This window comes from Rhinatrema bivittatum, unplaced genomic scaffold (assembly GCF_901001135.1).
Source record: "Rhinatrema bivittatum unplaced genomic scaffold, aRhiBiv1.1, whole genome shotgun sequence".
Taxonomy (NCBI): Eukaryota; Metazoa; Chordata; class Amphibia; order Gymnophiona; family Rhinatrematidae; genus Rhinatrema; species Rhinatrema bivittatum.
The window spans coordinates 2,200-17,422 of record NW_021820977.1 but is presented as its reverse complement, the minus strand read 5'-3'; the positions used below and the strand labels follow the sequence as shown (position 1 = coordinate 17,422).

Genomic DNA, 15,223 nt, shown 5'->3' with positions numbered 1-15,223 from the left:
CTGCTTTTTATCTTCGCGGCCTGGAGGCCACCGCTGTCCTTGGTCCTGCTCCAATTCCTGGGCACTCCTCTAGGCGCATGGCCACGCCTCTTCATCTGATTTAAAGTGCCAGCGGCGGGAAAAGCCCACGGCCCCACCGGAAGTCCTCATCAGCTTCATTTCCTGCTTCAGCCCTATAAAAGGGCTCAGTTCCTGTTCCTCAGGGCTTTCAGATCAGATCCCATGGTCGTCCATGTTCTTCTTCACTGGTCAAGGTCCTCAGTGGTCTTCATTTTTTAAGATGGCTCTTCGTTCCATGTCTTTGATGTTCCTGGTCTCATTGCTCATCGGAGCTCCTTCGTTGCTTTGTCCTAGGATCCAGATGTCCTGATGTTCTGAAGTCCTGATGTTCCTGAACTCTGTGTTCCAAGTTCTGAGTCTTCCAATTTCTGAGTCTTCCAGCTCTTCGAGTCCTCCAGATGGCCACCCTGAGGGTAAATCCATATAGATCGGGTTCCTGGTTCCGGTCCTTGGAGCCTCATTTGGTTGGATCCCCTTCTGGCGCTTGTCTCGCTCCCACGTGGTCTGCGACCAGCCTTCCTAGGTTGTGTAGGCTGTGGAAGTGGACAGGGTGGTCCATGACCAGCCCATGGGGGCTGTGTAGGGCGCTCTGAGGGACAGTGCCCACATGTACCTTCCAAGTTCCAAGTCCTCATCTGAACTTTCCAAGTTCCTAGTCCTCATCTGAGTCCTTCCAAGTTCCAAGAACTCATCTTGTTCCTGCCCTCAGCCTCCGTCTGGCATCACACACTCGTCGTTCCCAAGCAGCGGGTCCGGAAGGACTATCGAGTGCCCGGAAGTCTACTCCTGAGACCAGCATTGCGTTGCTGGGTCTCATTGGTGCGTGTAGGTCCAGTGGAGGGCTGATCCTGCCTTGTTCCTGTTCCGAGTTCCTTGCCTTAGTTCCGGTCCTGTCTTGTTCCTGTTCCGCCTGTGGCTTGTATAATCTCACCTCCCACGGTGTGCCTTGGGGCTCCTCCCTGAGTCGTGCCGTGGTTCAAGGGCTCACACTCTCAACCACACCTCCGCGCTCTTAACTCCCAGCTATAGGCCACGCCTGCAACAGGATCCGAAGGCCGCGGTTGCAACACTCCAATGCAACAATATTTCAGGAAAATATTACAGAACTCAGGTTCACTTACATGTATACAGCAACAAAGAGAGATAATCTCTTTGTTTATCTAGATCTTCAGCCAGACCAGTCCTAGCTCAAAAAAAAAAAAAAAAAAAATAGGTCTTATTCATTGTTTTTTAATATCGTTTTTCGTTATTCCCCATTTATTTGTCCCAAGTTCTACGCCCTGTTTCAATGTAATCGCATTCTTACATGCTTGTTACCGTTATAATGTAAACCGAGATGATATGTAATATTCTACATGAATCCCGGTATATAAAAATGTTAAATAAATAAATAAATGATGGATTAAAGGATGATGAATGGATAGCTAAATGTGTGAATGGATGCCAGGGCAGATGAAGACACAGACAGACTGATTTTAGTTATCTTGCAGAGGCAACATGCTGAAATAGTTGTCCCTATAACATCTGTGGCTCTCTGATATATATATATATATATATATATATATATATCTTACCTTTTCTCAGCTGAATTCAATTGTCCAACAACTGAGGCATGGTAACATTAGAGCCAACATAGGGCCTCCAAAAGATTTTGGACCCTACCAACAGAATTTGGTTCTGCTAGCCTAAATGTGGCTGATTTGAACTGTATACGCCCTGTTCCTAGGACTCCCACAGCTGACAACACGACCTCTTCAAATTTTGCAAAATTCAGCCGCAAGAATATTGACAGGTAAAAGAAAGAGACCATATTACAGGAACACTTGCAGAACTTCATTGGCTACCTATTGAACAAAGAGTACAATATAAAGCACTATGCATTATACATAAATTAATTCATGACGAAAAAGCGGAATGGCTGAACACAGCATTACATGTACATGTTCCACACAGAAATCTAAGATCAGCTAACAAAGCACTACTAACTATCCCCTCGGTTAAATCTGCTAGACTCACACAAGTAAGGGAGCGAGCACTATCGTTGGCAGGACCCACATTATGGAATTCAATGTCTCTGGAGATAAGACTGCAGAAAAACTTCAAACTTTTCTGAGTAAGCCTTAAAACCTGGCTCTTTACACAGGCTTTTTACAAAGAGAATGAAGAGAGCAAATAAGAGCAAAACCCGGCACCGATTACGTAGTTTTTTAATTTCCTTTTCTTTCCCACCTTTAAATACACTTAAGATTATTCTCTTTATAGATGAACTGCAATAGTAACCTCAGCCTAATAAAATCAATAATTAACAAACAGTTTTATATTGAAAGAATCCTGTTACCTCATATTTTTGGCACATCTATAATGTTTTAGCTATCCTAATTAATTTCTATTACTATATGTGCCTTTATGTGAACCGTTGTGATGGTTAATTTACTGAACGACGGTATAGAAAAGTTTTTAAATAAATAAATTAAATTAAAATAATTATAACCAGCACCTTTCCCCTCTCTGACTCCAGGCACCTCTGTACTAGAAGGCAGAGATAGTCCTTGCGTTCCATATACTGTATCTATTTTCCACAACTAGTCCTTCCTTCTGCTGTACACAGATATAGAAAGATGCAGAAACCAGCTGTCCGAAGAGTCACACTACCTTGGAAAATTTCCCCAAAGCAGATAATGCCACCGTGAGTATGTTTACAATATTATGTGTAATATTTAGTTCATAGAAACTTAGAAACATGACAGCAGGAAAAGACTGTATGACCCATCCAGTTTGCCCATCAATCCAAGTAATTCAGCATTATAATTCTCATCACTTCTTCAGAGATCCGCAGTATTTATCCCATGCTTTCTTGAAATCAGATTCTGTTTTTGTCTCTACCACTTCCACTGGGAGGTTGTTCCGTGCATCCATCACCTTCTCTATATAGAAAATTTTCTTAGGACAGTTCCTTTGCTGGCCAGTTCCTGGAGACCTGAGAGGTGAGCTGCGATTCCATCTTCATGAAGCTGACATCATCCTTGTGCCAGGCATAAGAAGTGGCTTGCGGCGGTGCACCACTGCCGGCACGTGCCCCTTCTTGCCGATTTCTCCCTGTTTGTGCTATGGTGAGAAAGAGAAAAAGAAAGGCACAGCTTTATCCACGCATTTCAATGCCAATAGTGGGCCCCGTGGATTCCCATGTGACCCAACCAGACTCAGTACTGCAAGTAACATTGAGTCAAGAATCTGAAAGTACTTATTTGAGTTCAGAGGTCTGCAATCCTCGCCCCCACCCAGAAGTCTCTCCACTGCCGGGTGTCCATGAACTGGAACATCCAGGCAATCATGGATCTAATTCCTCTATGCTATATCATGGGCTGGATAATACGTTTCCTGTTGGATGCAAAGCTGAGTCTGTTTTTCCTTTATTGGCATGGTGGCAAAACGATTACTGGCATGGTTAAAGGTGATGTGAAAGGGTTATTTTAGCCAAAAAAAAAGCATCCTTCAAAAATTGGAAGAAGAATCCATCTGAAAATAGGAAAAAGCATAAGCATTGTCAAGTTAAGTGTAAAACATTGATAAGACAGGCGAAGAGAGAATTTGAAATGAAGTTGGCTGTAGAGATAAAAACTCATAATAACAACTTTTTAAAATATATCCGAAGCAAGAAACATGTGAGGGAGACAGTTAGACCGTTAGATGACCGAGTGGTTAAAGGGGCACTTAGGGAAGATAAGGCCACTGCAGAAAGACTAAATTAATTCTTTGTTTCTGTGTTTACTAATGAGGATGTTGGGGAGATACGGGTTCTGCAGATGGTTTTCAGGGGTGAGGAGTCAGATGAACTGAACCAAATCACTGTGAACCTGGAAGATGTAGTAGGCCAGATTGCCAAAATAAAGAGTAGAAAATCACCTGGACCGGATGGTATACACCCCAGAGTTCTGAAGGAACTAAAAAATGACATTTCAGATCTTTTAGTTAAAATTTGTAACCTATCATTAAAAGTATGCATTGTACCTGAAGACTGGAGGGTGACCAATGTAACCGCAATATATAAAAAGGGCTCCAGGGGTGATCCAGGAAACTATAGACCAGTGAGCCTGACTTCAGTGCCAGGAAAAATAGTGGAAACTATTCTAAAGATCAAAATCACAGAACATATTGAAAGACATGATTTAATGGAACAAAGTCAGCATGGATTTACCCAAGGGAAGTCTTGCCTCACAAATCTGCTTCATAATTTTTTTAAGGGATTAATAAACATGTGGATAAAGTTGAAGCAGCTGAGACAGTGTAGTTGGATTTTCAGAGGCATTTGACAAAGTCCCTCATGAAAGGATTCTAAGAAAACTAAAAAGTCATGGGACAGGAGGCGATGTCCTTCTGTGGATTACAAACTGGTTATAAGGCAGGAAAGAAACAGAGTAGGATTAAATGGTCAAGTTTCTCAGTGGAAAAGGTTAAACAGTGGAGTGCCTCAGGGATCTGTACTTCGACCGATGCTTTTCAATATATTTGTAAATGATCCAGAACGGAATACAACTAGTGAGGTAATCAAATTTGCAGAAGATACACAATTATTCAGAGTAGTTAAATCACAAGTGGATTGTGATAAATTGCAGGAGGACCTTGCAAGACTGGAAGATTGGCTTCCAAATGGCAGATGAAATTTAGTGTGGACAAGTGCAAGGTGATGCATATAGGGAAAAAATAATAATAATAATAAAATAAAAATAACCCATGCTGTAGTTACACGATGTTAGGTTCCACATTAGGAGTTAGATCTAGGCGTCATAGTTGATAATACATCGAAATCGTTGGCTCAGTGTGCTGCAGCAGTCAAAAAAGCAAACAGAATGTTAGGAATTATTAGGAAAGAATGGTGAATAAAACAGAAAATGTCATAATGCCTCTGTATCACTCCATGGTAAGACCGCACCTTGAGTACTGTCTACAGTTCTGGTCACTGCATTTAAAAAAAGATATAGTTGCAGTGGAGAAGGTACAGAGAAGGGTGACCAAAATGATAAAGGGAGTGAGAAAAGGCTAAAGAGGTTAGGGCTGTTCAACTTGGAGAAGAGATGACTGAGGGGGATATGATAGATGTCTTTAAAATCATGAGAGGTCTAGAATGGGTAAATGTGAATCGGTTATTTACTCTTTCGGATAACAGAAGAAGTAGGGGGCACACCATGAAGTTAGCATGTAGCACATTTAAAACTAATTGTAGAAAGTTCTTTTTCACTCAATGCACAATTAAGCTCTGGCATTTGTTGCCAGAGGTAGTGATAAGTGCAGCTGGGTTTAAAAAAGGTTTGGATATGTTCTTGGAGAAGTCCATTAACTGCTATTAATCAAGTTGACTTAGGGAATAGCCACTGCTATTACTGGCATCAGTAACATGGGATCTACTTAGTGTTTGGGTATTTGCCAGGTACTTGTAGCCTGGATTGGCCACTGTTAGAAACAGGATGCTGGGCTTGATGGACCCTTGGTCTGAGCCAGTATAATGATTTCCTATGTTCTTATGTTCTTAATGATTCTTCATTAAGGCAGGGGAGAAATCTAATTCAAGCTCCTGTCGCTTTTGTACCTTCTCACAAGACTCACCAGCTAGTTTGCTCTTAGACCCTGATATGGTTTCTTTAAAAGACATTTGGAGAATTGTTGCAAGGATTGACTCTAATTTAAGAGGTACTGTTTCCCAATTGTGTGAAGATACTACTAGGGCTAAGATGGTGGAAGTAGACAGCAAACTAGAAAAATTGGAAGTAGTAATGGGAACCCGATCAGGGTTGTTAAATCTTCAAACCTCTGGTGATTGCATAATTAATGACAGTTTATTTTTGCATGTTAAATGTGAAAATATGGAGAATAGGTTGAGGGCTAGGAATGTGTGTCTTTTAAACTTTCCACATCCTTGATTTCTTTCTGGATTGGATATATTAAAAAAATATATGAAAGAAGTATTACAATTTTTACCTGAGAAATCTTTCTTATTTTCATTAGGGCTACTTTTGTTGTAATGATCACTCTAGAAAATGAGAGAGAATTGTTTATGCAACAATACTTTAAATATAAAAAAGAGCTATTTGTGGTCAGCGAGTTTCAGTTCTCCTGGATGTATTGAAAGAGACCCAAGCTAGGAGGAAAAGTTTCTTGATGTTAAAATCACGTCTTACAATTGGGGGAACCTTTTTTAAAATGTCCTTGCAAATGTTTAGTTTCATATCATGGGAATTGGTTCAGTTTTATGGACCATTCACATTTAGAAGTATCTTTGGTTGCTAAAGCGGCTAACGTAGTAGGTGCTCATGGGGGTGGTGAGAATTAGAAACAGGAATTTAAACTTGAACTATTATTGTCTTTATGTATATCTTTGGTATTTTGCAACAATTCTAGTATTGTCTTCTTGTGTGTATTTATTATTGTCTTGATATTTTGTTTAAAATCAATAACAATTTAAATTACAAAAAAAAATTTCCTAAGATTACTCCAAAATCTACCCCTTTCACCCTCATCCTATGACCCCTCATTCTGGAATGTCCTCTCCATTGAAAGAGGCTCACCTCCTGTGCATGGAAACCTTTGAGGTATTTGAATGTCTCAGTCATATCTCCCCTATCTCACCTTTCCTCTAGGGTATACAAGCCATATAAATAACATTAATATGGACATCCCTGCAATAATTTTGGATGATTGTAACCTACACTTTGATAAAACACCCCTTTCAACTGCCAGTGAACTCCTACTGGACACCATGACAGTGATCGGCTTCAAACAAATAGTGAAGACCCCCCACCCAAAGATCAGGTGATACACTGGACCTCATATTCATCAATGATAAAATTGCAAACAAGGACACACCCTCAGCCTCTACACTCCCATGGTCAGACCATAAACTCACAGAAACCAAACTACATCTGGAATATACTCACAATGGGCCAAATAATCAAAATAAATACATCGAATTTAACAAACCCTGTTCCATGAGTTAATTGAAATATTACCGGACACCTTAAAAACCTTAAACAAGACTGACATAAACTCCGCTGTAAACTCCTGGATCACCATTACCTCAGAAATAACAGATAAATGCCCAGTCATCAGGAAAGAAATCAAACCAACCACTAAGTACCAACCACTAAGTACCAACCAACCACTAAGTACAAAGTTTTGGTACACCCCAGAACTAAAAAAAAATAAAAAGCATATTAAGATCGGCTGAAAAAATATGGAGAAGAAACCCAACTTATTATCTAAAAGACAATATAAAACCATCCTCTACATCTACAGAACAGATATCGACAAGGCCAAAAGAAATTTCTATGCAAAAAGATACATGACTACCAATTTAATCCCAGAGTACTATTTGCATATATCAAAGACCTCACACAACCCAGTCAAAACCCACCCCCACCTGCCAACCAAATGAAAACATGCGAAGAATTCACCGAATTCTTCAGAGATAAAATACTAAACTTAATTACAAAAAAACCCGACCTCAAACGAAGATTCCATAAAGCTACCAAGCAAACCTGACGCCAGATGGGCACATTTCGAAAAAGTAGCTTCAACTGAAATAGAAACTATCATCCGAAAAATGAACCCTGCCTCACACCCCCATTGATGCCATCCCAATATAAACACTGAAACTAGTGTCTAATCTCATAGCCAGACCCATAACTGATTTAATCAACCTCTCATTAGACCAAGGTATTTTCCCGGACAAACTAATGTGCTATTATTATACTGATACTCAAAACCACAACTAGATTAATCCAGTCTCGCCAACTTCAGACCAATCTCCAATTTACCCTTTCTAGCCAAAACACTAAAAAAAGTTGTTAATCAACAACACTGAGCATCTGGAAAACCACAACATACTATTCCCGGCACAACATGGATTCAGGAAGTTCTTCAGCAGAGAAACATTACTACTCTCTCTCTCAGATGCATTGCTTAAAGGCATAGATAGTGGCCAATCTTATCTGCTCATACTATTCGATATCTCTGCAGCCTTTGACACCATCAACCATAAAATTCTCCTGAATAGACTAAGGGAAATTGGATTATATGACATCACCATCAGCTGGTTCACATCATACTTATCAAACAGATCATACAAAGTAAGAACCAATCACATTGAATCTAAACAGATACCCCTCTCGTATGGTGTTCCGCAAGGCACATCCTTATCATCCACATTTTTTAACATCTATATATTGCCTCTCTGTAAAGTCCTAACTCGACTAGATCTATCCTACTACATCTATGCCGATGACGTCCAAATCCTGTTCCCCATAAAAGACACCATTGAAGGCACCTTAAAATACTGGGACATCTACCTAGCAGCAATAAAGCAACTACTATCACAAAGGCTCTCACTCTCAATCAGAACAAAACTGAAATACTCTACATATGTAATAAAATCACATCAGTATGTAACTCTGATCTCAAAACATGCCAAACAAAAAATCAAATTTTATTAAGAACATAAGAACATGCCATACTGGGCCAGACCAAGGGTCCATCAAGCCCAGCATCCTGTTTCCAACAGTGGCCAATTCAGGCCATAAGAAACTGGCAAGTACCCAAAAACTAAGTCTATTCCATGTTACCGTTACTAGTAATAGCAGTGGCTATTTTCTAAGTCAACTTAATTAATAGCAGGTAATGGACTTCTCCTCCAAGAACTTATCCAATCCTTTTTTAAACACAGCTACACTAACTGCACTAACCATATCCTCTGGCAACAAATTCCAGAGTTTAATTGTGCATTGAGTGAAAAAGAACTTTCTCAGCTTTATTTATTTAGTGATTTTTGTATACCAGAATTCATGTTGATACATATCACTTCGGTTTACAGCATAAATCAAATGTTGGTTACTACATTTGCGTATAAAAAAAGGGTAACTTTTAAAACGGTTCATCTAAAATATAAAATCTGTCTCAACATTAGTTTTAATTGTGCCACATGCTAACTTCATGGAGTGCCTCCTAGTTTTTCTATTATCTGAAAGAGTAAATAACCGATTCGCATCTACCTGTTCTAGACCTCTCATGATTTTAAACACCCTTATCATATCCCCCCTCAGCCGTCTCTTCTCCAAGCTGAAAAGTCCTAACCTCGTTAGACTTTCCTCATAGGGGAGCTGTTCCATTCCCCTTATTATTTTGGTTGCACTTCTCTGTACGTTCTCCTTTTTTAGATGTGGCGACCAGAATTGTACACAGTATTGAAGGTGCGGTCTCACTAAGGAGCGATACAGAGGCATTAGGACATTTTCCGTTGTATTCACCATTCCCTTTCTAATAATTCCCAACATTCTGTTTGCTTTTTTGACTGCTGCAGCACACTGAACCGACAATTTCAATGTGATGGCTAGATCTCTTTCTTGGGAGGTAGCACCTAATATGGAACCTAACATTGTGTAACTGTAGCATGGGTTATTTTTCCCTATAGGCATCACCTTGCACTTATCCACATTACATTTCATCTGCCATTTGGATGCCCAATTTTCCAGTCTCACGAGGTCTTCCTGCAATTTATCCCAATCTGCTTGTGATTTAACTATTCTGAACAATTTTGTATCATCTGCAAATTTGATTACCTCATTCATCGTATTTTTTTCCAGATCATTTATAAATATATTGAAAAGTAAGGGTCCCAATACAGATCCCTGAGGCACTCCACTGCCCACTCCCTTCCACTGAGAAAATTGTCTATTTAATCCTACTCTCTGTTTCCTGACTTTTAGCCAGTTTGTAATCCATGAAAGGACATTGCCACCTATCCCATGACTTTTTACTTTTCCTAGAAGCCTCTCATGAGGAACTTTGTCAAACGCTTTCTAAAATCCAAGTACACTACATCTATCGGTTCACCTTTATCCACATGTTTATTAACTCTTTCAAAAAAGAGAAGCAGATTTGTTAGGCAAGACTTGCCTTGGGTAAAGCCATGCTGACTTTGTTCCATTAAACCATGTCTTTCTATATGTTCTGTGATTTTGATATTTAGAACACTTTCCACTATTTTTCCTGGCACTGAAGTCAGGCTAACCAGTCTGTAGATTCCCGGATCACCCCTGGACTTCTTTTTAAATATTGGGGTTACATTAGCTATCCTCCAGTCTTCAGATACAATGGATGATTTTAGTGATAGGTTACAAATTTTTACTAATAGGTCTGAAATTTCATTTTTGAGTTCCTTCAGAACTCTGAGGTATATACCATCCGGTCCAGGAGATTTGTTACTCTTCAGTTTGTCAATTAGGCCTACCACATCTTCTAGATTCACCGTGATTTGGTTCAGTCCATCTGACTCATTACCCATGAAAACCTTCTCCGGTATGGGTACCTCCCCAACATCCTCTTCAGTAAATACCGAAGCAAAAAAATCATTTAATCTATTCACGGTAAGAGATCTAGGAATCTTACTAGATAGTGAATTAAATTTCAAAAATACATCAACACCTTGATAAAAGACGGATATTACAAACTCCAGGTCCTAAAAAAACTCAAACCCCTCCTACACACGCAAGACTACCAGACAGTACTACAGGCACTTCTGTTCTCAAAACTAGATTACTGCAAGGCTGTCCTCCTAGGCCTACTGGCATCTACCCTAAGACCAATACAGCTCCTACAGAATGCAGCAGCCAGAACACTCACAAACAGCAAAACAAAAGATCATATTACGCCAATTCTCAAAGAACTACACTGGTTACCGATCTCATACAGAATTCAATACAAAGCCTTAACCCCATCCACAAAACACTATACAATAATAAAACAAACTGGTTGAACACCGCATTACACTTCCATATTCCACAAAGGAACCTACGCTCTACAAACACCGGGCTTCTCCCAATCCCCTCTCCAAAACTAACTCACGTCAATACAGTCAGGGAGCATGCATTATCATTGGCGGGACCAGCTCTATGGGACAACCTTCCAATAGGATTAAGGATGGAATCCACGACACAAACATTAAAAAAAAATCTAAAAGAATGGCTCTTTTAGAAAGCCTTTGCAACAACACTATGAGCCCTATCAGATGTTGATTCTCTAATACTGCCTACTTACTTGAATCCCACAGGAAATCTTTTCAACGAGATTTGATTATAACCATAAAATTACTAATATATATGTTAAGTTTATTGTATACAGAAACGTTTATAACCATAAAGTTGCTAATATTTATGTTGTTTATTTTATATTGAAACGTTTATCATAATTAGGGGCCGATTTTAAAAATTACGGGCGCATATGTCCCGGGGCTTGAAAAAAGGGGCGAGGCATGGGCGGTCCGGGGCAGGGGTGTGGCCAGAGGCAGGCGCAACTTGCAAAACAAAGGTTAGGGGGGTTTAGGTAGGGCTGGGGGGAGGGTTAGGTAGGGGAAGGGAGGGAAAGGTGGGGGAGGGGGGCAGCCCGGAGGGAAAAGGGAAAGCCATCGGGGCTCCCCTAGGGCTTGGCGCGCTCAAGGTGCACAAGTGTGCAACCCCTTAGGCGCCTACCCTGGATTTTACAACATGTGCGCGGCTGCGCATGCATGTTATAAAATCGGGCATAGACTTGTGCGCGCTGGGTTGCGCACACAAATCTACGCCCGCACTTGGTATTAAAATCTGCCCCACAGTGACTGATTTTACATCTCTCGTACTGTAAACAAGAGAAGAGAACAAATTGGTAAATCCAAAAGTACAAGACAGCACTGGAGGGGATGTAATGGTCCCACCCCATGAAGAAGAATGCAAATCAGTGTGGCTGAAATGGGGTCAGGTCAGAAGCTGGTAGGGTCTCTGGGCTGCAGGTCTGGGAAGTGGGTGGGCGGGAACCTCCAGGCTTGACCATCAAAGGGGTCTGGAAAGAGAGCTTGTTCCAGACCAGAGCAGGAGCAGAGGAAGACAGCACCTGGACTGGGAATTACTACCCTGCTAGAAACCTGTTTTTAGAAATACTGGACTGCTTGTGTTTTTTTAAATGTTCATCTATGGCCAGAACTTTGGACTGTGTAACTGATAGCTTGCATTGGACTAGGAACCAGGAATGAGTGAGACAGGGTCAGCATGCACTGAGCACCGGATGTGACTCACTCTCAGGCTGATTCTGTAAGGTTCGTGGGAAAATGGGTGCTCAGTGTTGAGCAGCCGCTTTCCCAATGTGCTCCTAGCCATCTCTCCAGGGCCCGGGATCCTGTATTTAAATGAAAGGTTGCATTAAAAAGGAGGCACTAGGGACAATAGCGCGTCTCTAGTGCCTCTTTGTCAGCGGGAACCCAGGAGAGGTGGCTGTTAGCGGGTTCAGGAAACCGATGCTCAATTTTACGAGCGCCGGTTTTCTGAACCCGCTGACAGCCATGGGTTAGGAAAATGGATGCCGGTAAAATTGAGCATCCTTTTTCGTAATCTGACTGGCGGCACTTTTTTTTTTAACATTTTAAAACAAAAGGTGAGATGGATCAGAGACATTTATGAACTCCTCACAGTGGACCATCTCCCTCTATATACAAGTAGAGGAGATGGGAGAAGTCAGTGAGGTAAGGTTTGCTGACTTGGGGGGGGGGGGGGGGTCATTTTCAAAGGCTTATCACGTGCGATGCCATGCTGGGGCGGAGTCAGGGTGGTGAGGGGGTGGACTCAGCAATGTCTTCGCTGGCGGCGATGAGGTTAGTAACCTTATTGTTGCCAGTAGTGCGCCCAATAGCGCCACCTTTCACGGTGGCGCTATTGGGTGCGAAAGCAGGCAGCGAAAACACCGCAGTGGTGCGAAGGCTGCCGGCTTTCGCAGGCCCGCCCCCCGTTTTCGCTGGATTCACCATTCTGCGATAGAATCCAGGCCTTGGTTAGTAGCCCTGGCTGCTGTTAAGTGGCTCCTGCATTGCTTTCTATAACTCAGATCAGGCCGATTTGATAAAGTGCGCTCAGCTGAGCGCACTGTTTTACCTGCGGTTGGACGCGTGATTTCGACTCGTGTCCACTACCCCTTATACGGTCAAAACTGCGTGTCCAAACCCCCACCCGCAAAACTAATAGCGCTCATCAACATGCATATTGATGAGGCTATTAGTTATGCACTCTGGATACTGAAAAAAAAAATGTGTGGCCAAGCCACACATTTTATGCTTAGAAATTAACGCCTGCCCTAATTTCTGAGCAACCCAAAAAAGTATATCAAAAAGCAGAAAATACTACGTTAGTTCCTAAGCATAAAATGTTCATACATGTCTCTGATCTGTCTCCCCTTTTGTTCTAAAACTTGTGGCTTGTCAGGCTTTCAATGCTTCCGTAGCTCTTCTATTGGTCAGATGGGTCCTCTTTATGTATATCCCTCATCCATGGAGGTTGGGGTGCCACATCACCTTTTTGTTAATGTGGATCTGAAAAGGTTGGGAAACACTGATTTAGGAAATATTTCTTTGCAGAGAGAGTAATGGATGCATGGAACAGCCTCCCTGTAGCGATAAGGGCACTATATTAATTCAAGAAGGCATGGGATAAACACAGAAGATTTCTGTGGAAGTGGAAGGGATCATAAAGCTGGGAAGTCGGTGTGGATGGACAGCCTAGATAGGCCGTATTGTCTTTTTTTGCCATCACATTTCTCTGTTTCTACATTCAGCCCTTATAATGACTCAGGAATCCTGTACATCTGGAAAGGTCACCATGAAAAGCTGCCAGTGTCACAGCTGTTCTGAGGCTGGCTGCTATTTCCTCTGCTCAGCCTATAGTCAGGAGCAAGAACAGCAGAGAATCTTTGTTACCTGAATTTAGCACCCCAGAGGAGACGAATCTCAAATTACAAATCTGTGCTGAAAGTTTCCACTGAGGCCCAATAATCAGCCTGAGCTTCAGGTCCTTTTTCGCAATGGATCAGTCCCAGCACATTTCATCTGTGCTTGCATGAGGAAAAGCTCCTAAAGACGCTTAAACCTTTCTAGGGCCCAATGCCAGTTTCACAGAGCAGCAGAAATATTTTCTGAAGCCAGAATGTGATTGAGCTGAGACTTGTTAATTCCTGTGCACGTTCTTGATTGTTGTTTCAGAAAACTACTCATCTGGAGGACCCTTTAAATGCCACCTACACTGCCCTCAACCCTCAGACCCGCTGTTCAGAATATGAAAAATTACAGGTAACATCCAAAACTAGATTGGCCAGAGCAGAAGCAGACGGCTTTCTTTAGGGAGGACTCTGCCCATGTCAGACTGAAGTTGCTGACCAAGGAGATAACACAGTAACTGTTGACAGTTCAGGATCTCTTGACCCTCCCAGTCTGCCTTGTTCCCCCTGCCTAGAGTGTCACTGCGGACCCTCTGAAATCTCCAGCCATCTCCCTGCCTCCCCCTTATTGTCACCCTCTATCTGTTCCAGACTTGCTTATATTCAGTCACCACCTCTCCTGGGGGTCTGTTCCAGGCACCCACTGCTCTCTTACTCACTTTTTCTCTTAGTTCCCCTTCTTCCATTTACCTTTCACAGCTATTGAAAACGGGGTGAAGCCGTCTGAGACCGACGGACACAACAGGTAGATGTAGTTTGATATTTTCTCCATGCTTTCTCCCTTTTTCTTAGAGTCCGTTTTGCTGTACTAATTTGTTTGTTGTACCAGGGATTGTGTTTTCTTGGAGATTTCATAGTTTTTGTTTTTTCTGGATTTAATTTATCAGCAATAAAATTAGTGGTATCATGCCAAGAATGAATGGCATTTACACTGCTTGATAAATCAATGTTATCAATGTTCTGTTCAATCTCTAGTTGGAGATCTTCAACCTTGAATGGGGATCGGTATGAGAAGGAAACAGTTTGAGAGGCAATTAGGGTCGGATTTTGGTTAAATGAAATAGTTGAATGAATTAAAAAGTGATCTGATCAGGGAATGGGAGTATATTTGGTGGTTAATGAGGTTTCACTTTTATTAGTAAAGATTAAATCTAATAAGTGGGCGGCCTTATGAAATGGACCAGATGAAATTAATTCGTAAACAAGGGCTGAGAGTGATTCTATAAGGGTACAACAAGCATTGGAATGTGGACTGATATCCATGTGCAGGTTAAAGTCCCCTAAAATACTCTAGGGCTTATGAGGGTTTAGATTTGTAGCAAGGAATTCAATAACTGGTGAGATATTGTGTTCTAAGAGATCTGGAGGACCAGAAGGCTCATCTGCA

The 15,223-nt window shown here is 41.5% G+C and overlaps 1 long non-coding RNA gene across 1 annotated transcript; it reads left to right on the top strand.

The window, feature by feature from the left end:
* Nucleotides 1-2,681: 2,681 nt before the first annotated feature.
* Nucleotides 2,682-14,579, top strand: LOC115082338. The gene is made up of 3 exons (XR_003854142.1): nt 2,682-2,746; nt 14,102-14,188; nt 14,536-14,579. It is a non-coding gene; the product is annotated as an uncharacterized LOC115082338 (long non-coding RNA).
* The last annotated feature ends 644 nt before the right edge of the window (nt 14,580-15,223 follow it).